The sequence below is a fragment of the Ambystoma mexicanum genome, chromosome 1q (assembly GCF_040938575.1).
Source record: "Ambystoma mexicanum isolate Mex_15411 chromosome 1q, UKY_AmexF1_1, whole genome shotgun sequence".
NCBI lineage: Eukaryota > Metazoa > Chordata > Amphibia > Caudata > Ambystomatidae > Ambystoma > Ambystoma mexicanum.
This window is the reverse complement of record NC_090922.1, coordinates 588,152,160-588,176,168: the sequence shown is the minus strand read 5'-3', so window position 1 is coordinate 588,176,168 and position 24,009 is coordinate 588,152,160. Positions and strand designations below refer to the sequence as shown.

The window sequence follows — 24,009 nt, the reverse complement described above, 5'->3', positions numbered from 1 at the left end:
TTCTTCGTGTTGACAGCCTTTCAAGTGGGGCAATTTATAAGTGAACGATCATTTAACAAGCCATTGTTTTTACACAGTATGTGCTTAACATTTCATTGTTAAGAATTGAACATGGGGCACTTTTATTCACAAGGCCAGCACAAGTATCAGTTAGCTGACCAAACCTATGCATTCTTCCAAGAGAATTAATATGCCGCCACACAGGAAAAGTTTTAAACTTTCTTTATTTTCATGTCTCTTTATTTGACAACAAAACTTTTTTTTAAATTACTTTTTAGTTCTATATGGCTTATTCCTGTCATGTTCTTGCTTAGGTATTCTAGTCGATGCTTTGAGACTAAATACATCAGCTGAGCATCAAAGGTCTTTTTATTTTGTAAACAAGCCAGCCAATGCCTAGGGCGCACACCAGATGGCTCCTCAATGTGACTTGGCACCTTGATTAGGAAAGTAGAGTTCATTGTGCTTCACACTGCAGATAGTAATCCATGGCAAATCAATGCAGTGGTATGGCTGCAGCAATGTTTTGTGAGCTCACGGCCGGCCTTAGGGCAGGGCGCGATGCCCCCCGGGGTGCCATTAGCCCCCTGCTATGTCAGCCCCCCACCACGCCAGCTCAGGGAGCCCAGCTCAGAGGGATTCTTTCAAGGGCTCCCCCTCGCCTGCGTAGTGGCAGAAGGCGTGGCAGGCGCCCCTTTGTTATTAATTGCGGCTGCGGTGGCGGAGCACATTTAATAGCAATAGGCTGCTGATGCTTTGCATCAGCACCTTTTTCTCATGATTACAACCTCGCTTTGACGCAAGAGCGAGGCGGTTTTCATTGGAACAGGGTGCTCATGCATTAGCATGAGTGTCCGATTTCAGTGATTAGCTCCCTGCGAGGAGCCGGAGCAAGGAAGTATAAAAAAAAAAATGTGGCGCATCCTGCCCTGATCCTTGATGACCACGGGCGCCAATTCGCCCAGGGCATTGCTGTCGCTAAGGCCGGCCCTGTGTGTGCTACACAAGCCACCACCCCGTTGTTAATGGCATCTACGTGGCACTCGCGTATGTAACAGCACATATGCCTGTTTTTGTCTGATTTGTCCAATGTCCATACAATAGCATACTGGAATGTGCTGTGTATGTGGCTCTGATGAGCATGCCATACTGTGCCCACACTTAAACGCATAAAGCAATCAAAGAAGTTGCCTCAAATTGTACAGGCCAGGACTATTAAGATATGATAATGCTAGCTCTGTTAGATAAAGCATGGGCCTCCTAGCTTTTGCAGAAATAACCCAGGAGGCCTGCATAATAGTGAGGAGGTAGTGGCTGAGGAACTGTGGACCCTTTACCATGCCTTAGAAGCTGGTTTTGTTTAAAACGCTTCATCAGTTCATTACTGGTCAGGCTAAAGTCTGTAAGATGTTCAATCCTTTCTGTGTAGCCTTTCAGAGCATTGTTTATTGAGTCTCTCTTGTGCGGTTTCCTGTCCTGTCTGTAGATATCATTCCCCAAAGATGTTTCTGTATTGGGGGTTGGGCATGCTCACACTGAGACCCAGCCCTTCCTCATCTAAAAGTCTTCAGAAACAAGAAGCAAAAGAGCCCTTGTACCCCATTTGAGTGTCTGATGTTGCAGCCATTTTATACTTGCATCAAAAAACCTAAGCTGTCCAAATGAGTATGTATGGTTTATGATTACAAACATTTTAATGTTGGGGTGAGTGTTGTGAACAGTGATATGAGCACCAAGCCATGAATCTGCTATGAATTTAGAGATTCACACATACAATCCTTTTATCACAGACTTGTTTATCCAATATACAGATCTCTGATCACCGTTATAGTCCTTCCTGAAAGGCTCTGTGATTTAATGCAAAGCATACAAGAACCCTTACGGGTGCTATTTGTCCCCTTTCCCACTCTCGTAGTGGTATTTTGAAAGAGTAGAATCAGAGTGTACCAGACTGTCCATCTTGGAATGATAACCTTCCATCAGAAAATAATTAATATGGTTAGTCTAGTATTCGCCCCTTGTGAGGCGTTGCTAAGGGGAGGGGGGGCTGAAGGGGCTATAGCCCCTGGTCTTTTGGTTGTAACACCGGATAGAAGCTCAGGTGCTGCAACCAAAATGCTAGCTAGCCCCGAGTCTCGCCAGTCCCGATATTAGCTTAGCCCCCTGATCTTTTCCAGACCTAGCAACACAGGTGCCTGCAACACAGGGCCAGTGGGCCCTCAGACCCCAGTAGGCTGGTCACACTGCAGTGCCAGTATGGGCCGTTTGAAACTGCATTCAGGCAAGGGCTTCCCTAAGAGTTCACTTTAGAATTCTTCTGTAAAATACTTGTATTACAATGTAATGAAACCACCTTCATTTATTCATATTGAGGAGGGGTTTTGTCACATGACACAAGGGTGTACTTTGGAAGTGACATGTGCCAGTTGGGTAGGGGGGTGGGGGGGGGTTCGCCCTGGGCACCAAGTTGGCTAGAAACTTCCCTGCTCACACCACACATTAAACGGGCACGTTGAACACTGCTAGCCACCCATTACCTTAAGCATACAGCGAAGAATGCACTAACCACCACACATGCCAAAGCTTGCTGCAGAGAATACTTTCGCCCGACACACATGAACTGAGAAGGCTGAAATATATTCCGAAAATAGACACCAATTAGAAGCTGCAGCGGCGAGTGACAGCAGGTCAAAAAGAAGCCTGCATTGCATCAGGCACAACCCTGCAGATGGCATGCAGATTGTAGATTGGGTACTACAGACACCAGTGAGGGAAGGGGCAACGCAGCCCTTAACCCCGTTTGAAAAGTGCTTTGTAAGAGACTCGTGGGAACACACCACACGCCTGGTGGGGGCTCTGTATGCGTTGGCTAAACATGGTGAAGAACCGGGCAAAAGGAAATACATGGAGAAATGGGAAAAGTCAGTGGGAACCTCGATAGAGGAAGGGGAGTGGAAACGGCTTTGGGTGGTTATCCCTAAACTGACCAGATCTCTCCAAATTCAGGAAATGTGGGTAAATCTCATGCTGCAATGGCATCTCACGCCAAGAAGGCTGCACCAAATTTACCCCACATTGTCGGAAAAGTGTTGGAAGGGATTCGATCTGGAAGGATCGTGGAGCCATATCTGGTGGGAATGCCCACGCATCCAGTCTTACTGGGCAACAATCACAGCAGCATTAAGGAGTACACTGGGAATAGAAGACACGGGAAACATGGGACACGCCCTTTAGGGAATAGGGCCCCATCTTGAGGAATTACGAACTACAGCAGAGCGTAAAATATATGTTATTTTGATGATGGCGGGGGACCCGACAGTGGTGCAAAAATGAAAATCGAAGGATCCGCCACAGGAATACGGATGGGTTGGCAAGGTGTGGAATTTTTTGACACTGGAATGGGTGTCCTATTGATTACAAGGGGACCACCAGGGCTTCCTAGCGGATTGGGCTGTGGTTATGGAATATCTCCAAGAAGGGTCCATGGGGGCCTGGTGCCAGAGGAGGATGAGACTGCTGGTGTTTATGTAGAGTCACATACCACTAAACCCAAGAACGGCATGGAACAATCCAAGAAGAAGGACCAAACTCAATTCGAAAGTTCACATGAAAGGGAGGTGTTCGAGAAAGTACATTACATTAAATGTTGAGAATCACGACAGGACTGGGAGAGGTGGGGGGGTGGTTATGTTTGTAAAGTTATAGAGAAAATGCCAATAAAAGTCATATGGAAAAGAAAAAAAAAATACTTACAGTTGAAATTGTTAAGTGTTCAGTGTGTGAATGTTCTGAATGTGTCAGTTGGGGGTAGAGTTGCAACCCATCTGGATTTAGGCCAACCATATTTTCAGAGCCGATTTATGTATCATGTGGGATTGCAGGCCAAGTTTCAAGACTCAGAAACCAGGAATGCTCAGCCTGTGGGGATTTAGGTGCCTCAGCCAGAGCTGAATGGGCTTCCTTCAGTGTTCCTGGAGCTTTAATTTACAGCTCTATTGTCTGATATTGGCTGCCCAGTAGACAGCAATTAATGGACGAGTCACAGGGCAGATTCACCTTCGGCGACCCTTTCAAGTGCAAAATTCCAACTCTTCAAGCAAAGTGATAACGTTAGGGCTGTTAATTCTCATGGCCCATATGGATTTTAAAAACGAAGGCCAAACTGGTCTCACTAGTTATTTGGTGTATTTGTGAAAGAAAAGGAAACTGCTTATTTAAAGAAGTGTACAAAGTTGCCTACCTGTCTGAAAACAAAAAAGTATTTATTTTCAAAACTGCCCTTTTTATTTACACCTATACATAACAATATAGTGGATGCCGGTTTTCAATAATAAAAAACGCAAGCAAGGTTTATTAATAATACAACCAACACACAGCAGACTTCAGACACATTAGACACATTAAATTGTTGCAGTGTCACGTGACACTAAGGCATCCAAGCATGCCTCCTTTTTTTGCATTCTGTCACTTACAGCTCTTCAATGGTGAATGAAAAGTACAACTATGAATACCAGAATGCAGAGAAACACTCAGCACAGGATGAACCACTCACACCTGACCAGCATGGAGACAGGGAATATACATCTCTGCTTCACAACCACCATATAGTGCAAGGAGGAAGTGCTGTCGTAGAAGCCAATCAGAGGTCACCATTTGCTTTTCAGCCAATGCCAATCTGCATTTGCTTTGCAGTACACCCATTTGGGAAAAGCTGAAGTCTGAGAACGAAAACTGCAGTTGAATGAAGAGCCAGGGCTAGATGGGAGGTGTCAGACATGTTTAATATGTCGAAACCTTTGAACAAAATCATCATCTACAGTGAGAGCAACCCCTTCAAAAACAACATCAAACTGTGGGCCCGATACATCGACGATGGTGGACAGTCATAATGTCGAAAAAAAAATGTCGACAGACAAAAATGTCGACAGACAAAAATGTCGACAGACAAAAATGTCGACTTTCTCTTTTTTTAATTATATATTTATTTTAGGGGTTTGGGAGTTAAAAAAAAGGGAAAAAGTAAAAAATTAAAGGGGGGTTGGGGGGGAACCCTCCCCTATAAAAAAAAAATGCATTGAAAAAAAAAAGTCGACATTTTTTTTTTCCGACTTTTTTTTTCGACATTTTGACTGTCGACATTATGACTATAAACCATCGACGATATACACATGATCTGGGAGGGATCAGTCGATACAACCAACACATCTTTCTCCTGGGATTCTACAAGTTCCATGCAGTCTTCCACTCGATCACCTTTTTAATAAAGGACAGTTTCAGCATTCAAGGGTTTACCTTAGTTGTAGAGCATAGGACTGCAATTCAGGAAGTCCCTATTTGAAATCCAGGTACCTTCTTCAATAGAGCCTGCTAAAATACTTTTGAACCCAATGATCTGTAAGAAACAATAAGATATATCATTATTTCATATACAAAACAATGCACACGTGTAACTATGCAATGAACACAAAAACAACAAACAGCAGTAGCGAAGCACAGTTAGGTTTTGTAGGATTCGTGCATTTGACAGTGGTTCCTTCCCTGTTGTTGTTAAATGCCCTTTTGCAGTTTTTTTGACCATTTCTCTCTATTTAAATGTTTGGAGGAATGCAGCCCTCTCACATATCTATTTAGCTAATCAATTTCTAGTGAGAGTTGCAGCATTCAGAAACTCCAAGCCTGTATCAAATTTAAAGTCTGTTATTTGTAGATGTTCATTTTCATTGGGAAAAATGTAACTTTTTTATTCAGATCCGCCAGGATTTTTTGGCATGAAATTGAACATTATACGACATGCAATAGCAAAGTTTGTTTTTCAAATTTGTATTGAGCAGCATTTTTTCTTCATATTTTTTATTGACGAGAGGGTACTAGAGAACTAGATTGCAAAAAAGATAGTGTGTGTGAGGACGCAAAATAGCCAGATTGTCATTATTTGCACCTTGTGTATGTAGTTTCTGCTATCAAGCTAATGGAGTCCCAGATGTTCCCGGTTTGACTGAACATTGTTTATTTTGATCTACTTCTAGTATTAAATGTGCAGCCTATTTTATATTATTGACTTTCTTGATTGTTATCATAGGTAATGGTGCACATTTTTCCCTTCCAAGTTCTCCAATCCCCCAAGCACTGACATGCGCAATACTCACCAACACCACTCACACTTACCAATTCTCCAACATAACTTACACTCCCAAACCACTCTCTGCCAATCATGTGCATACTTACTTGCTCTGTCACACTGCCGAGCCCCAAATCGCACTCCCTAGTCCCTGCTACACTCCCAAGACTGTTCTCAACTCGCACCTTATGTTCTCCTGTTCCTTCTGCAGTCTACAGTCCTTCATTCTTTCTCACTCCTTCTCCATCTCGCAACTTTTCTCCCAGTCCATCATTCTCTTCCCCCATCCTTTCTCACAATCTGCAGCTCGATCCCTCTTTCTTTTGCCCACCACTCCGTGCTTCCTGACCCCACCGCTCCCCCTCTGGCACACTGCACACTCTCGGCTTTCCGGACCACCACTCCAACCTCTCTGGCTCACTGTTCCATACATCTCCCAGCTCTCCCTCTCTGGCTCAACACTCTGTGTGTTTTCCCGCCCATTGCCCCCTGCCCTCTGGGTCACCACTCCTCGTCTGGCCCACTGATCCCCTCATAATTCCTATCCTAGCTGTCATACTCTACAAGTAACTCTAATGCGAAGAGGATAATGTATTTGGGCTTGAAAGTGCATGTTCAGGAGCAAATGAAAAATGTAACTCCAACACAAAAGTTCACAATTCCAGGGGATGACACACTTCCCCAGGTGTCTCTTCACCAACCAAACCAATCAATTACACAACCAAAGTTCTCCATAGCCCAAGAGGATACTCCCGGGGAGCTGTCTCCCTTCCCCACGTCTTTTTAAAACACGTAGAAACTCCTAAGGGTATCAGTCTTCCTCGCAGTGGTTCTCTGGTCAACAAAACAACTTAGACTTGGCTTTGCCTTGTGTACTCCCTTGCCAGGGCTCTCGTGTGGCTTCTTTACACACTTGCAAACTTGACTTTGCCTGGTATACTCTCCTGCCAGGGCTTTCCTCATGTGGTTCACGTTACACACTTGCAAACTTGACTTTGCCTTGCATTCACCTTGTATATTTCTCGCATTCACTTTGTTATTGTAAGGGATCACTCCGACAAAGCAGCTGATATAACCAAAATTCTAGTCTTTATTGACTTTTGAACAGCTTCAAAATATAGCAGGTAAAAAAAAAAATAAGAAAGAAATTACTTAAAGAAAGTACTCCTTCTTAGTGCCTGGGATGCAGTCCTTGTAAGCTTCCTTCTGGAATATGGACTAAATCTGGGCTTAGTCCTCGTAAGCCCAACGGTAAGAGGCTCCTGCTGCTTCGCTTTCCAGTTGGTTCTGCAAAGAAGTGGAAAATTCACCATTAGTCCTACATCCTTTTCTGGTTTATATAGGAGCTGGTCACTTCTGGGCCAATCAGAGTCTTTTACCCAGCTAAGCCTTGATAAACCCCCCCAAGCCCCACCTTGAGGCCGTTCGCCATGATGTAATCCACCCGCATGCCATGAGGTAAGGATTCTGGTGTGTATTGGGGCTTTGTTGTTCCTTGTTTTGGGGAGTGTTATACTTGACTTTTAATTGTCTTTCTTGTGGCAATTCATATGGGTTCTCCGCCCTTCCCTGAGCCGTGGTTGTGGGTCGGCGTGCCGTCTTGATAGCACCCAGACCTTCCTTTCTCTGCCGCGTGCGGAGCCGCTGGTCACATTCCTCACAGGGGCTGCACGCCGACATCACGAAACCCGGGTCTCTCTCTTGTCGCGTCGCACAGGCCAGGCTCTGGCCATCTCCCTCCTTGTTCGCCTGGGTCCTGATCACAGCCGCGCTCTTGATCCCAATCTCCTCCCTCCTCTGTGCGCAATCACCTGTGCAGTCACCCGCAGCCGGCTCTGGTTCGAACTGGGAAGCGTGCGAGCCGCAGTCGGCACCCCACCACGTCTCCACCTCGGAGTCCACCTCCTCCATCCTCACGGCCCCTTCCTCCGACTTCGAGCCGTCACAGTTATTCTGAAAACATTGGGTCTCATATTCCCCTTCATTCACTTTACTTCCGTTCATCTGTTCTGTCCATGATAACGTTTCTGAAGTGTCCTGGTGTCACAGTTTGCCTTCTCAGGACTCACTTGCTGTTCTTGGCTTTCTCCAGCTCTTCTGGTGTAAATGGGTTGCAACCAGGGTGCTCCTGTCTGGCTGTGGAGCCCTTTTCTGTGTTCTGGCGGCTTTGGTACTGCTGCTCGGCTCCTGCTGCCAACAAGGAAACTTCCCTCTTCTTCCTGTTGCAGCTCTGACAAGGCGAACCAGCATCTGCAGTCTTCCTTCCTTCACTGTCCCCAAAGCTAGCTGGCTCAACGGTCTACTCTTTGGCTTAGTTGTCGCTCGGTCCACACCGAGTGGATGAAGCTTTGTCAGGCAGAGTCTTTGGTCTCCATGCTGGTTGGGATTTTTAAATGTCCCGGGACCTTTCAAAGGTGTGCAAACACTAGAGCATGTGATGTGCTTCTCTGATTCATTGATCTTCAGTTCTCTGTTCAATCTCGTTGTCCCAGTATTTCTATGCATGTGGGATAGATAGGCAGTTCTTGGTAGCTTTCTCGTGGAGTATTGAAAAAGGTCATTAGTAGCTCTTGTGGTCTGTAGAAAGAGTTTACCACAGTATGCCATTAAGGCACGAAGAATGGAGAGAACATCCCTACAATGGAAAGGGGGATACCATGTTTTGTCCGATGATGTCAAATTCCCCTATGATGGTCACCTGACCCTCACGTGATCCTCCCTCACATAGCTGCCCCCATGGTCAGGATCAGGTAGCAGCTGCCGTCCCCTGGCCACATGAGGAGTGGCCACCCCTAAGAAAGAAGTGATGACATCATTAGATTCATCACAGCAGGGTAAAAATAAAAACCTTCATATGCTGAGAGGATGTTATATGTCCCCAAAGAGTTATTTCCTGGGTCTAGTGCCCTCTAAGGAGATTTTCATTCTCGCTTTGCACAAAAGATTAGTCATTCACTTTCACAACACCGGTACACCATGTTTCGGCGCCGCTGGCCGATTCGCCGCGGCCAGTTCGGCGACGGGATGTTTCGGCGCGCCGCACACCAGTGCACATCGCCTGCTGTTTAGGGAAACGTTCAGTGCAGTGCACTAAAAGTGCGAGTTTCAACTTCATCCCACACTATTTTAAAATGAAACTGTTCTAGAGCGGTTTCATTTTAAACTAGTGTGGGATGAAGTTGAAACTCGCACTTTCAGTGCACTGCACTGAACGTTTCCCTAAACAGCAGGCGATGTGCACTGGTGTGTGGTGCACAGGGCAGATTAGATCTGCCGGGCTCAGAGGGTGAGAGCTGTGCTGCTCAGAGCAGACTGCACCTTCGCGGGCCCAGCTGCGTAGTCTGCATGGCTGTGGTGCCTGCATGAAGAACTCGCAGGACATTTATGTGCGGCCAGTTCGGTGCGGGCTGCCGCGCCGGACCGGCTCCTGCGCCGAACCGGCTCCTGTGCCGAACCGGCTCCTGTGCCAAATCGTCCTACGCCGAACCGGCCGCGCCAAAATGATCTGCTCCGTCACAACGCCACTCTCCTGGTCAAATGTGGTCAAATGCTGCTGCTTTGTGGCGGGTGTTGATACTGCACTTTCCTCCCAATCCCACCCAAAGAACAAAACAACATGCTTTCTTCACGTTTAACACTAGTACTGTCCTCGTACCCACTAACTGGGCATTGAACGTTCCAGCCAGAAAATATCTGCCATCCAGATTCCAAAAACAGCTTCTGGAACACACATGCACTAATAAGCCATGACAGTGTGAGCATTCTGTGCATTATTGTGCATCCAGTTGAAGGGGGGCAATGCACTGTGGAACAGCTACACATTCTACCACTCCACTGTGTGGATCAGAGTGGGGGCATCCCAACCACCTCTACTCACTAAGATGCAAGCAATATTGCCACACATCTCAAGAATAACTGGTCAGTCTGCACAGCTAGCTGGTGGAAAGGGAAGTAATATGCATCAGGGGAAGACGAACACAACATGTTCCTTTGGAACCACAATGCTGATTCACTTAAAAATACCCATTTTTTTTATTTGAGCCGTTAGTTAAAGTAGAACCATTTACAAAAATATACATGTAAATAGTGTGCTTCTGTTTTCTGTTCTGAGTATACGTATACGTAAATGTTTCTCATTTAACCAATTCCCTTGTTGTTAAATAGTGTGAGAAACCAGACAGTATTCTCCCACCTACTCCCATGGGATCTTCCATTCAGGTGACCTGGGAAGGGCCATCGCTTTTGGATCCCGTCCCTGGGGGTGGACAAGTGAAGGAGGATCACCTGAGTGGAGGGTCACATGGAAAAAACAAAGAGGTGATGGCTGGAAGGTTTAGACTGAATCTTAACCACTGGCATTGCTCGGGGCAACCCTCCAGACCATCGTTCTTCGCCTGCCAAGCCATTACAGAAGGGGAAAGACCATATGCAAATCAGGCTTGGCCCCACCCAAAAAGGGCAAGCCATGGCATTCCCCCTTTCCTAAGTATAGACCAACCCACTCTTCCTCAGCCTTAATGGGGTATTTTGAATCACACCCCATCTCCCCCGCCCCATTTCCAATAAGTACACGGACAAGGAAGATTACCCATAGAAACAACATAGGTATACAAAGTGAGGCTTGCCATATAACACCCTTGAATTGTCCCATTAATAGAGTCAGGCAAGATCCGGCACTTTTCACCAACTGTGCACACCAGACTCCAATTGACTCACCTGCTGTATAAAAAGGGTGGTTCTGCCAGAATCAGCGAGCGAGCTGGGGATGCTGGCCGGACCAGAGGAGACAAAGGGCAGGGGGCTGCAGGATGAGAAGCCTGGAGGATCTGGAGGAGAACGGCGTGCCATGACGCTGGCCCAATGTTCGTGAGGGGTTGCAGCGTGCCTAGGGAGCCATGTCTCCAGGGAGCCGGAGCAAGGCCGCCTGTACTCGGCTGGCAGTTTTCAGAGAAATGCTTGTTCCCTTTGATGACTGAGGGGCAGGTGGTGAGACCCTGACCGCGACCCAATGCATCCCCAATAGGATAACTTTGGCATCACCGATCAGGCTCTGGCCTGGCTGACCTCTTTCCTCTCTGATCGACCCTCCCAGGTCCAATTTGGGTCCTTCGTATCATCTGTCTTCCTCTCTACCTGTGGTGTTCCCCAGGGGTCTAACCTCTCGCCCTGGCTTTTCAACCAATACCTGGCAACTCTCGCCCACTGTATTGCCATTTTCCGCTCAAACTTCCAGTGCTACGCAGACAACGCAACTCATTTTCAGGCTGCCCTCGGCCACCTCCTCCACCTCTCTCATGACCGATTGCCTAACTGCCATCCAAGATTGGTATGCCGCCAACGATCTTTGTCTTAATGCCAGCAAGACAGAGATACTCCTCATTGGCACACCATCACCTTCCTTTCCCCTCACTCTCTGGCCGGCCTCCCTTGGCCATCCTCCTATCCCCACCTGCAAGGCCAAGAACCTTGGTGTCACCTTTGATTCCACACTCTCCTTCTCCGCCCACATCGCTGACGTATCAAAGTCAAACATCCTACTGCACCTCCTCAGATGTATTCTTTCTTTCCTCTCATTCCCCCAGAAGCTCACTGTCTCCCAAGCTCTGGTTCTCTCCAAGTTGGACTATTGCAACAGCCTCTTTCTTAATCTACCTGCCTCTACTCTCTGCCCTTTACAACTTATCCAGAACAATACTGCGAGACTTGTCCTTGGCCTCAAGCCCTGGGATCTTATCTATCCAGCTCTGAAATCTCTCCATTGGCTCCCAGTGGATGCAAGGATTAAATTTAAAACCCTCTGCATTGTCCACAAGGCTTTCTGGGGCCTGGGTCCAACATACCTTCAGCTATCCCTCTGCAAATACCTCCCATCCCGAGCACTCCGCTCCTCTACCTCTAACTCCCTCAGGGTCAGTCGTTTCTCAAAGAAACGAGCTGGGGGTAGATCTCGGTCTTCGGCTGGGGCCTCCCTCTGGAACAGCCTCCCTGCCACTCTAAAACTTGAGGAGAACCATCTCCGGTTCCGGAAGCACCTCAAAACCTTCCTCTTTGCTTCTGCCTTCTCCTCCCCTCCACCCTGTTGATTCTACTCTCCCTCGGCACCATGCACCTGGCCACCCTCTGTCCTCCGGGCCCAGGTACCTGCTCATCTTGCCACCCTCACGCACTGCCTCCGGGCCACCCCCTGCACTGGATCTGTATCTGTACCCATACAGCCCTCCCCTTTTCTTCCTGCACTTTCAGACCTACATGGCCTGCTGCCATAAACCCAGCACTTGCCACTTGCTGGCTGCACTCCTATTGTTTGTTGCCTTTTTTATTTATTATTTTATTATTATTTTTGTTTTTTCCTTCTCGCGCCGTACTCTCCTTTTGTTCCCCCTTCCATGCACTTCTCCCCCTTCACCCTCTAGCCTGCACTTGCACGTTCTCAATGTCACTGGGCCTAGTAAAATCGTTTTTGTTCTCCCCTGTTCCCTTCCCCTTCCCTTGCCTTGTCGCTCTCTGAAACAGTTGTGTAAGTGCGCGATAGAAATAAAATATCAATATCCAGGAAAGACCACTCCCCAGCACTACGCTACCCGGTGAGTTTCTAACAAGTGAGCGAGAGAAACTTGGGAGCATGTGGTTGGCTGGAGCGGAAAGGGAGAAAGACGAGACTTTGTAAAACGCCACAGAGAGGAACGCAAGAGTGAAAGCATAAATGGACAGAAAGTACCAGAGAAGGAACAAGGAAAGTGGAAAGAATTAGAAAACGTGATAGCGGCACAGAAATAAAGCAAGTCCAAAGTAAAGACATTTAAAAAGATATAGAAGAAAATGGTGCGAACGACCCGAAAGGTGCAAGTGTGCACAGAAAAGTGTAAGAAGTGTGCAAGAGGCACGATAAGGAAATAGACAGGTGCGAGTGTGCACGATAGAAAGAAAGAAGTATGCAAGAGGCACAACACAGAGAAAGTAAAGCAAAGGAAAGTGCAAGTGAGCACAACAAAGTGAAAGAAACACAGATAAAAGGGGTGCAGGAAGCATCTGAAGATAAAAAGGTGAAAAGGAAAACAAGTACAAGAAATAAAGAGAGGGGCGAAAGATCAGAGTGGTCATGCTTAGGAAGAGCAAAGAAAGTCTCAGATTCTACCCAATGAAAGGATTATATGTAAAAGGAACATTATGTAAGAGAAAGGTACATCCTGACAAGCTGAACTTGTGCTCGAAACAGAGAGGCTTAAGCTTGGGGAAGGGAACCCTGAGAAGCCCAAGGCGAACAGTTTTCTATTTTGTTTTGTGTTGAACTTTGTGAAGAGAGGCCTGGGCTTGGGGAAGGGAAACCTGAGAGGCCTAACAGGAACGGTGTCTTTTTGTTTGGAACTGGAAAGATCGAAGCTTGGGGAAGGGAAACCCAAGAGGCCCAGAGACATTGTAAACTCCACTGGCTTACTACAAGAGCCCTTCGTGGAAAGTTCCAAGGCTAACCCTTTTGAGTTGAACTATTTTGAACTGGTAGAGCTAACCCCATTGGTAAAACTACCTGAAACCAGCTATGGTTTACATTTCCTTTTTTTTGTTGAACCACTATTTATTCTTTAAGAAGAATTCCTATCACCGGTAGTCAAAGCGTGAGGGCAAGCATAGGTTTAGACACAGACGGATTTTGGTTTTTGACTTTCAGACATCGACGGCCCTTAGAAACATCAGTTGAGGGGAAAAAATCCCCTTAGAGTTAGGTCATTTAGATATTACACCAACCCCAGAACTTTATTAAATAAAGGTGTTGAAACTTTCACCTTAGAGTCTGTGTCTCTCTTGATACCATGCCTGTCTCACAATAGACATTTAAGCACCATTTGTAGCTTGTATCCATACATTTAAAGTGCTCTCCTTGAAGTAGGTGTGGGAAGTCCTCAGCCAGGCAGCACAGCTGGATTCTTTCACACTGTTTCCATCAATAGGGTATGACCCAACAGGGTACCCCAACACACCCATAATAAGACATTTAGAGTCTTCAGTCTCACGTGTTGTCTCAATGTACCACTTAGTTAAGAGATGGAGACATGTTGGGCTGTTGAGTTTAGGAATAATAGTTTAACAGCAGGAGATTGCTTCTTGAAGGCAGGTTGGGCTTGGAGCTGGTCAGTAACATTCCAATAAACTGGCATGCGCCTAATCCTACCTCAGCCCAACCTGCCCTTTAGGGTGGCTCTGGAGGTCAGAATTACACTGACATTTAACAGCCCAAAACACCCAACTAAAATGTACATGCAGCAGTGTGTTTGCATGTTATCGTGAAGCAGAGGAGCTTGAGTGGAGCCCGCCCTCAGCGCCACCTGACTTCCCCGGATTTGGCCGTTGGGTGCGCAAATAAAGTCCTTCGGTGGCGTTCTGGCAGTCATTGTGAGATATCCAAAGGTTGCTGAAGGTGTCCTTTAGAGCACAAATTGAGGTGAGAGCAGCCTCTGCAAAATTCCTCCGGGAACTATAAGTGAGTGTCATGCATTGAATAAGCAGGGGAGGGTGTGGGGGGTGGGGGGGGGGTGAACGGGCAGCTCCAACTATCCAACTAAAAATGTTGGTAGAAGCGGACCGCTGTTCCCTGCTATCGCCTGCGACGTCTGGTACTGCGGAATCAATACATTTTCATTCTTTTATTTATTTTTATTTTTTGGTCAAAAGTGACCTTTACAAAACGATTTTTCAACATTAAAATATACTTACAATACATTTTCATTCAAATTCCCTTTTCTCCCCTTATGGAATTATCTCTCGGCCCGGGCCGGCCCCCTCTCTCTTAGTCTGCCCCCTCTCACCACCTTAGTAGTTCGGGAACGCTCTTTTATCGGCACGTTGGAGGTAGCTGACTACGCCAACCTATTATAAATATGCAAGAATACAAAACCAACATCTTTTCAAAAAATGAAATCAAAACGTGTGACCTCCAAGTTAAATCTTCTGGCCGAACGGGGGGCACAAAAGGCAAACCCAAAATTCCTCCCTCAAGCAAAAAATGAAAAACGGGTGAGAGTTCACTTGACAGGTGAAGCACAACCTAAAATTGACTCATACTTTGGAAACAGTCTGCCGGCAACAAACGCCGTACAGCAGAACTTGAGCCAAGGGGCGAACACTGCAAAAACTAGCACAAGAGGTACAAAGTGACTTTAGGGAAGTCTCAGTAGAAGTAGACAACTCACTGAATAACAATGGCTCCCTCCTCAAGTTATGCAAAACGATTCAAAGAAACTCCATGGGCCCGGCTGATTTTGCTATAGTGAACACACAAACATCCAATCCGTCACAGTCACCTGATTTAGAAAAACTATTGACAACTCACTAATCAACATCAAGCGACAGTGACTCCTGACCTTAAAAGAGTTGGGTCGGGACGAGGATAAATTACTATTGCATTGTGGTTGGGAATTAGGTAGGATGGTCTATTTGTTTTCTCCCACCAGCAGACAGGGCATCATGGTAAATGGCAAGCTCAATGGTGGCAGCAGGTTTGACATTGCCATAGCTAAGAAAAATAAAGAGCTAAATGCCCAAACTCGTAAGACCAAGCCTAGTTACACCATATCAGAGGAGGCGAAGAAAAAGGTCCTCACAAGAGCTAGGTTTAGATTTAAGTCTTGGCTGAGGGGCCACAGACAGGGACCTAACTCTGCTGGCTGGAAGTATGCTAATTATCTCATGCGCACAAACAATTCCAGGACGTTTGGCACCTGATTCGCAGGACAATTTCTGGCTAAACGCAGAAGAAAAAGACGAGGGGGGACGGGCTCCATGCAGTATTCACTGGTTGCGGATTTCATTAAGGATGCCGACATGGAGGCTATGATAGCCAGAATGAAATCCTCGGGGGCAGATGGTGCCGATGGCCTGTTCAACGTGGTAATAAAAAGTTACCCAATCTTCTTGGGGACATTATTGCAGCATTTCTTCCTGCACATATGCAAGGAGGGAAGAATACAGTGCACGTGGAGGAGTTCTATACTCATAACATGCCGGCCAATTTTAGACTCCTGGCCATGCTTGATTGTAGTGCAAAGCTTTATGCTACTATTCTCCTATCACTTTTGTCCAACTGGGTGAAGAGAGTGGGACTTCTGCCCTACCATCAGACAGGCTTCAGGAAGGGGATGTGACAGACACAGATTCATACACATGAACTGTTCTGTACCTCGCCTTCGTTGACTACTCTGCAGCCTTTGACAGCATTATAACGTCAAGACTGTGGGAGAAGATGGAAGGGTGGGGTATAGACCCCTCACTGTTGTATTTTATTAAAGCACTCTACAAAGACACGGAGGTTAGAGTAAGACCATCTCAGGATGGTTCCCTTTCTGCGCCCTTTCATACCAATAGAGGCCTTAAGCAGGGATGCCCATTGGCACCCCTACTGTACAATTTCTATGCATCTGAGTTAGTGGTGGCCCTTAGAGATGTACGTAATTTTTCACCTCTTTACGCCAATAATGTATTTCATTGCATTACATATGCAGATGATAGTCATTCTTGACCGAATGCCCATAGGGTTGCAACACTCTTTAGAGGCCCTCAACATTTATGCAAAAGAGCTGGGATTGAGCCCCAATCCGACAAAAACAAAAATATTGATTGTGTGCAAAAGGGCAAATCATGCCCCACTCTTTTATTGGAAGCTAGATGGGGTACACTTAGAACAAGTAGACGAATACAAATATTTGGGAGCGAGTATTACACCTAGAATGACATGCGCACACATACCAATACAAATATTTGGGAGCGAGTATTACACCTAGAATGACATGCGCACACATACCAATCTATTGGTAATTGAAGCATGCAAGAAATGGCTGGTTTTAAAGCGAACCATAGACCTCCATGCAGGACGCTCTATGGAGGCGTAAATCAGTGCATACATGTGTTCCATCGTCCCTAGTATTTTGTATGCGCTTGAAGTTTTTCCCATGAAATTAGTGAACTGGCATCCGAAGTTGGAGGCAAAGATATTGCGTTCTTTAGTGGGCTTACCGTCAATGGTAACAGTAAAAGCCATACGGTTGGAGCTGGGGCTCCCATCGCTGATGTCACTTTGGAGATTGGCGTCTCGCATGCTGTGGGCAAAAATCCAGTTTAATGGGCCGCAGGAGGTGACCCTATTGAATCTCTCTGCCTTGCATACAGGACGATTCTCCAAAAGTAGATGGTACAGAGTATTGGCCCTGCAGGTTGCCTACCATTTCATTGATCTTAGTGTAGACGCCTCTCCTCTCTCCTGGCAGGAGTTCTACCTTCTCAAGTTGGAGCAGACAACTAGACAATTGGATATGTCAAATGCTGTTAACCACTTAGCCAAACAACATTGTGATGTAGAATATTCCCCAACAGGGGTTCAAGGTCGACTGCCCGAGCAGCTACCTAATTAAATTAAGCTCCCCAGCATTGACCAGCTTTATAATTTCTATGCGACTACATTTTCTCCCAGTATTTGAAAAAACTGGATCATGGCTGGGAAAATCAAGGGAATCCCGGCTGTGCAGACTGTGTGAGAACGATGTCGAAACCCAAAGGCATATTCTTACTAACTGTGCAGCAGAGGAATACAAAAAAGGCTATATGAAGTTTAGGCTCGTGGCATTAGATCAATTTTGGGCCATGATTTTGGCAGCTGAATCCCTAGCGACAGCCCCTGCCACTTTCCACATTTGGCAAAAGGCACTGATTAAGTTGAACAATTTTAACTCAATGATTTAACTTAATGAAATCAAATTAATCATATTTTAGATTTTAAGCCAATAATTTTAAGCTAACGTCATGTAATGAAGTGTTGAACTGAATGTTTAATTTCTTAACAGGCAACAAGGCTGGAGAAAATAAATTATGATTGCATAATTTTAAGTGTAATGGGAAAGGTGAATAATTGTTTTCTAATGTGTTATTGTATTATGTTTTTAATGAGTTACTGTATTATGAAGTGTGAAAGGTTAACAATGTTCTACCAAATGCACTAATAAAAAAAAAAAATGAACTAATGTACATGACAGGAGGCGACCATAAAATAACTGAAATGTGTTAGTCCGTCTTCATCATAAAATGAAAGGATGTCAGAATTTGTACCATCTCAATGTCCAAATGCAGATTCATTCTTAACCTTCCAGCCATCACCTCTTTTGTTTTGCTACAATCATTGTGATGAATCTGATGATGTCCTCACTCATTTCCCTGATGTAGCCTGTCCTCATGTGGCCAGGGGACGGTAGCCGCTACTTGATCCTGACCCTGTTGGCGGCTATTTAAGGGTCGACCACATGGGGTAGGCGACCCTCAAAGGGGTGACATGACATCACAGGGTGAGACATGGTATCCCCTTTTCCCCTTTTAGGGATATGCCCCCCATTGCTCGTGTCTTGACGGCATATTGCCATAGTCCCCTTCGAAAACTTGGCAAGTCTATTCACAGCACTCGTCAATATCAGATGAAGAACAAAGTGACAAAAACAGAGACAAGAAAGAGGCAAGGAGCAATGATGATTACTCCCAATGAGAACCAACACCAGCAGTCTAGCAGCTGGAAGAATCAGATTGGCCGACATGGCTTAAAACCATGGCAGGAAGCGAAGTATGAAGTTATTCTTCTTTTCCATCCTGCTGCAGATCGAGGACGCTGTGAGAACAGGATATCCGACCGGATAGGTGTTGCCAGGGAACCCAAGCTGTCACGTTGACAGATGAGCGAGCAACGGTGAAGGCGGTGACCAGCGGCAGTGTAGAAGGTGAGGTGGCAAGAGGGAGTGAGAAAGCAGCCCAGTGAGCGACTTGCTGGGGGAAGCTCTGGAGTCTGTGGCAAAGCAGGAGGAAGTTGGAACTCCGACCGAGGACCGAATGCATGGTGAAGTTGCCTGCAGGGAATTTCGAGTCAGAACGCAGAGAGAATGCAGTAAAAGTACCTGTGAGCCCAGGGAAAGGGTTGGGACCAGAAGCACTGTCGGGCAAAGTAACGGAAGCACTAGACAGTGGGATTGGGGTATAGGACCCACAGTACGAACTTGGGGGAAGACCAAGAAGGGAAAACCAGTGGTACATTGTGTATTAAGACCTAGCAGGAGGGTATACCAGGCAAACCCAAGTGTGGGGAATGTACTGCATAGGAAAATACCATGGAAAACACATGCCCTTAGACTTGTGAATTATAATAAAGGTGGAAAGAAACCGGGGGACCCTGGAACAGTGAATATTAACCATCTGAGACGTTTTGTTGGATTTATACCTTTTTGTTGGATTTGAACATTTGGTGCATTTTCAAGGCCAAAGACAGTATCCTTTACACTTTAGAGTTACTTTTAGAACGTGAGGGCTAGGATAGGATTTCGGAATAGGACATTTTTGCTTTGGACATCTTGACACAGGACAGACTCTTAGTTTTGGTTGATGTAGGGAAATACCTCCTAGATTAGGGATAGTGAGGCATTTTCCAACCCCTTTATTATTTAATAAAAGTCTATAAACAAACACATGAGTTCTCTGTGTGTGTGTCTCATTCTTGGCTCCTCACATCACCCTAAGTGGGACGGGTGTGCCCAGACGTGGGTCCTGTGCCTGCTCGGCCTAGAGACCCAAACTACTCCTCAGTGATGAAGACCAATGAGGCTGAAACATGTCTGGGGATGCTTTTGGTCTCGTGCAGAAGGGATGCGGCCAAGCAGTTCGGGCTGATTGCCCATTTTGGGGTGGGACCAAGCCTGACTTGCATATGGTCTTTCCCCTTTTGTAATAGCTTGGCAGGTGAAGAACGATGGACTGGAGGGTTGCCCAGAGCAATGTCAGAGGTTAAGATTAATTCTAAACCTTCCAGACCTTCTTTTGTTTAGCGAATGTAGATTATATACATTGTATTGTATGACCTGGCTGTAACAGCATATTGGGTTTGTATGCCTGGTGAACAAAAATATATGGCAGCTGAAAGTCACATATCCACAGCCTAGTTGGATGACACTGTGCCTTATTACATGCTTGGTGGCATCTGTAAAACATGAAAATATTACCATGTTGACCTCCTGCGACATTAAAACGTCTGAAGTATTCCTCTAGTGGTATGCCGGAGGAATACCACTAGAGGTAAATATTTACTGGGTTAATCAGACTGAGGAGGCGTACAAGAGATCATTGTTACAATGTGATTTTTATTTAAATCAAATAAAACTATTTTTTGTCCCTACCGCGAAGGTGAGTCTTGGCTCCATCTAGGAAAAGAAAATAATAAATGGTGCACGTCCATCAGTTTTACAAACCTAGGATAGTGCTCTGTCCAAAACGCCTATTCTAACCTCATCACTACCACGAATGACACAAACTAACACATTTCACCAGAATAGTTCTTCAACATCTTTCTTCCCTAAGGCTGGAGTAGTGATTTATTTCTGGCCCCTACCCAATTGTCTATCTATACTGTTCCAGGCCTTGTGCCTCGTTGTACATTTCGTAGTACTAGCAAGAATGTCTTATGAGTCTCTCCCGTTTCTTAGAACAACAGTCTATGGTTTTACCAACAAAATGAGGAGTCTGCCATCCTGGAGTAAACTTCCTTTCACTCGTTTTTGGGTTAGAGTATACTTTTCACCTTTCTGGGTTTGTTTGCCTTTCTTTGGCACAGGACTTCATGGTCACTCATCCCGCCGTGGGGTATATCTTTCACCCCTCGAGTGCCTGGGGACCAACTCCGTTGGGCGACGGTGCGCGGTACAAATACCTTTAACATTTTAACCCCTTTCTTGGGGCTGTCTGGCCTTCCCTCGTCCAAGGATTCTTGGATTGTCCACCCCGCCATGGGATTTGGTATCTTTCTGCCCTCCTCCCTGCTCCCAGGAACTGCTGCATACTTTGTGTCCTCGCTGAATTCCTTGGAGGGGGCAGTCTCTTCACTTGTCACAGGACTACAGATCGGCTTCTTTTTGCTCTCCCAGTGTTGATCTCTCGTGTCGGGCTCCTCGTTGGCCCTCTCCTCACTGGTACCATTTCCAGAGGCATCAGTTTTCCACATTTGAATAAGGCCTTGTGTCCCAGTTCATCCGGTCAAGCCCAACTGCGTCACTCCACTGCTAGACTCCAGGAGGACGTGCTCTCTCACAGTACGCTCCGTGGAACTTTCTCTTCCCACTCCTTCCCCGCTGAGGTCTTTCTGGAGTCGGCTTTAAAGTTCAAGCTGAAACAGGATTGGATGTTTCCTGGACACTTGGTGTCTTGAAATGATTGTCGAATAGAGGTGTCAGAAACCATGCAAGCCCTTTCCAAAGAACCAAAAAGGTAGTCATATTGCTTAATCCCCATATAGACAACAAACACATGAGAATGTTCACATAATGGAGAGTAAATAAAATCCCTTTTGAGGGATTCCTTGTGCCCCTGAGGAATTGGTGGGGGGGTTCACACGCAGCGGGATCCCTCTGCCTAGGTCTCCTAAGGGGTGTTAAGCGTAGCATGCTCACCTCCCTAATCTATAAGGAGGTGGCTCACCCTTAGGGAGAATTGATGAATACCACAGGTTGGTCACATTACTTATAGTTTCTGTGTGGGCTAGAGCCAGAGTGTGGTGCATACGATAATACTGGGAAGTGGGGAGAGAGAAGGGACATGTTTCCTCTGTGCAGGAAAGAGTACTGCATTTTCATGATAAAGCATTCTTTTATGGCCTGCAGGTTTGTAAATAAATACAATGTGCTCACAAAAATAAAGAGGAATGGAAGAAACACTGTTGCACAAAAGGTATTTATCAGGTATGGGCCTTACTTTATTAAAACAAAAAAAACTAATCGGCTTTGGCCAAATAGCTGGCCTACTATTCAGTATTCAGCTGAATAGTAAATATACTATTTGGTACAACCCTACTATTAAGGATGTCTGCAGGGGCAAGTTGCTGGTGTACACTTTCACCACTGAGAGGCAGTGTGGTTGAGAGCACATACAGACAATTTTAACAAATTCAGAGGTGTCATCACTTCTTTAGATGGGGAAGCCCCTTTCCATGAGGCCACAGTTGTGAGGCTGCTACCCGATAATCCCTCTGGGGGTGGTACTCAGTGGGAAGATCGCATGGGGAGGACCTCATTGAGAGCAATGACCACTTAGGTTGAACGCAGTATCCCCATGACCCTCCTACCTTCCCTCAAGACCTTTCCTATTCCACATTACCTAGTACTTCCATGCGCTGTACTAACACATCCCCATTGAGAACCAATGGGACGAGGAAGAGGCCACGAGGAATGATGATCACTAGCCAGAACGAGTATATGTGTTCTAGTCTCTCAGACGTTCCTATTGGTCTGCTGTCAGCTGAAGTAGGAGAGGGAAGAGAACAATGGCGTCTTCAACTTCGGTCTGCGCAGACCCAGAATGCAGAACTGCAGACGGTGTCCAGGAAGGCAGCACGGTCGCAGAGGCGCTTGCAAAAGGTACGCGATGCAAGAGGCAGACCAGAGGGGAAGCAGGACTCTCTGCGGGGACAGAGGCTAATGGCATGCAACAAAACTGCCGGAGAACCGCAAGGAAGGGACGCAGAAGACTGAGGGAAGTACCGAGAAGCTAGGAAAGCCGCTGAAGATCGTGGAAGATCCACGAACAGGCGGAATGTGACGCCCCGGACCCTACAGGTACAGGGGTGGCTGGTCACAGGGCTGGGGAGACCAAGAGAGTGAGAGGGGCACAAAGGAAAGCAGGAACACGAAATTCATTAAGGCATAATAACCTTGTGAAGGGGGTCTGGGACTCATACAAGGAAGGCATAACTCTAGCAGTAAACAAGGAGAATAGGAACTGTAGATCTGTTGGTTGTAGGTGACTTGTTCGAAATACAAAGGTTCAAATGCCTTTTTTTCGACACCAAAAGTGCTGGAAAAAAGTTTCGAATGCTTTTTTTTTTTTTAAGGAGGGATCCCCCCAACCCCCGTTTTCTTTTTTTTAAAAAAACTTTTGTATACATACTAAACTAAAAAATATATAAATAAAGAAATAAAAAAGCATTTGCATTATTTGTTTTCGGTCCTTTTGGTTTCGAAAAGAAGGGCATTCGATCCTTTTTTTTCGAAACTATGACTGGACACCACATCCGTTATACACACAGACCTTGGCAGGAGAGGAAACCAAGGCTGTGAATTAAAGAAAGAGGAGGCCAAGAGAATGTGGTACATAAGCAAGTGAAGGGGGTCTGGTACCCACAAATAATCTATAGACAACTACTGGGGGGTTGTTCCCATACAGAACATTGTTTAAACTGAATAAATCATCATTAACTTAGTATCCCAGTCATGCAAAATGTCATCTAATCATATAGTGTAAAGTGTTCAAGCAGAAAAGAAATTATTTGTAATTAATACAGTCAAATACAAAATTAAATCATTTCACATTTGACTGGACAGAAAATTTTACTTTGGACATTCTGACACAAGTTCATTAGTTAGTTTTGTTGAGGCGGGGAAACCACTCCTAGCAGTAGGGCTTGATAGGATTTCCTAGACCCCCCTCCCCATTTTTGGTTATTAATAAAAGTCTTTGCCAATCAACATGCCATCTCTTACTCCTAGACTCTCACACAATGCTGGATGACAAGGCAGACAGACAAACAGTTTTGACACAGGCCAACAAGGAGATTGAGCTATATCTGCTAAATCAGCTTATGTTACACTGCAAACAACCAGTTATCTTTTTATTGACAACATTGTGCTATTCTCCAACCAAATATTACCATCCACAAATAAAGACAGGGCATACTTCACATGGCTAATGAAGTAAAACAGCCTGCTAGATGTAGAATTTGAAGGGGAGTAAGGCTACCAGGGTTTAATTGGGTCTAGTCCTATCTGGATTCAGACCTAGCAAAGCGGATGAAAGCCCCCACACCCAACAAACAGGAGGAACCTGTCAGGTAT

At 45.8% G+C, this 24,009-nt stretch overlaps 1 protein-coding gene across 1 annotated transcript in view; it reads right to left on the bottom strand.

Annotated features, from left to right (window-relative positions):
- The window catches only part of RABGAP1L (RAB GTPase activating protein 1 like), a 3,056,406-nt gene that overhangs the window by 2,998,962 nt on the left and 33,435 nt on the right, over positions 1–24,009 (bottom strand). The window contains exon 2 of the mRNA XM_069641102.1: positions 5,293–5,392. The gene's annotated coding sequence lies outside the window, so the exon portion shown is untranslated. The remainder of the gene's footprint in view (positions 1–5,292; positions 5,393–24,009) is intronic.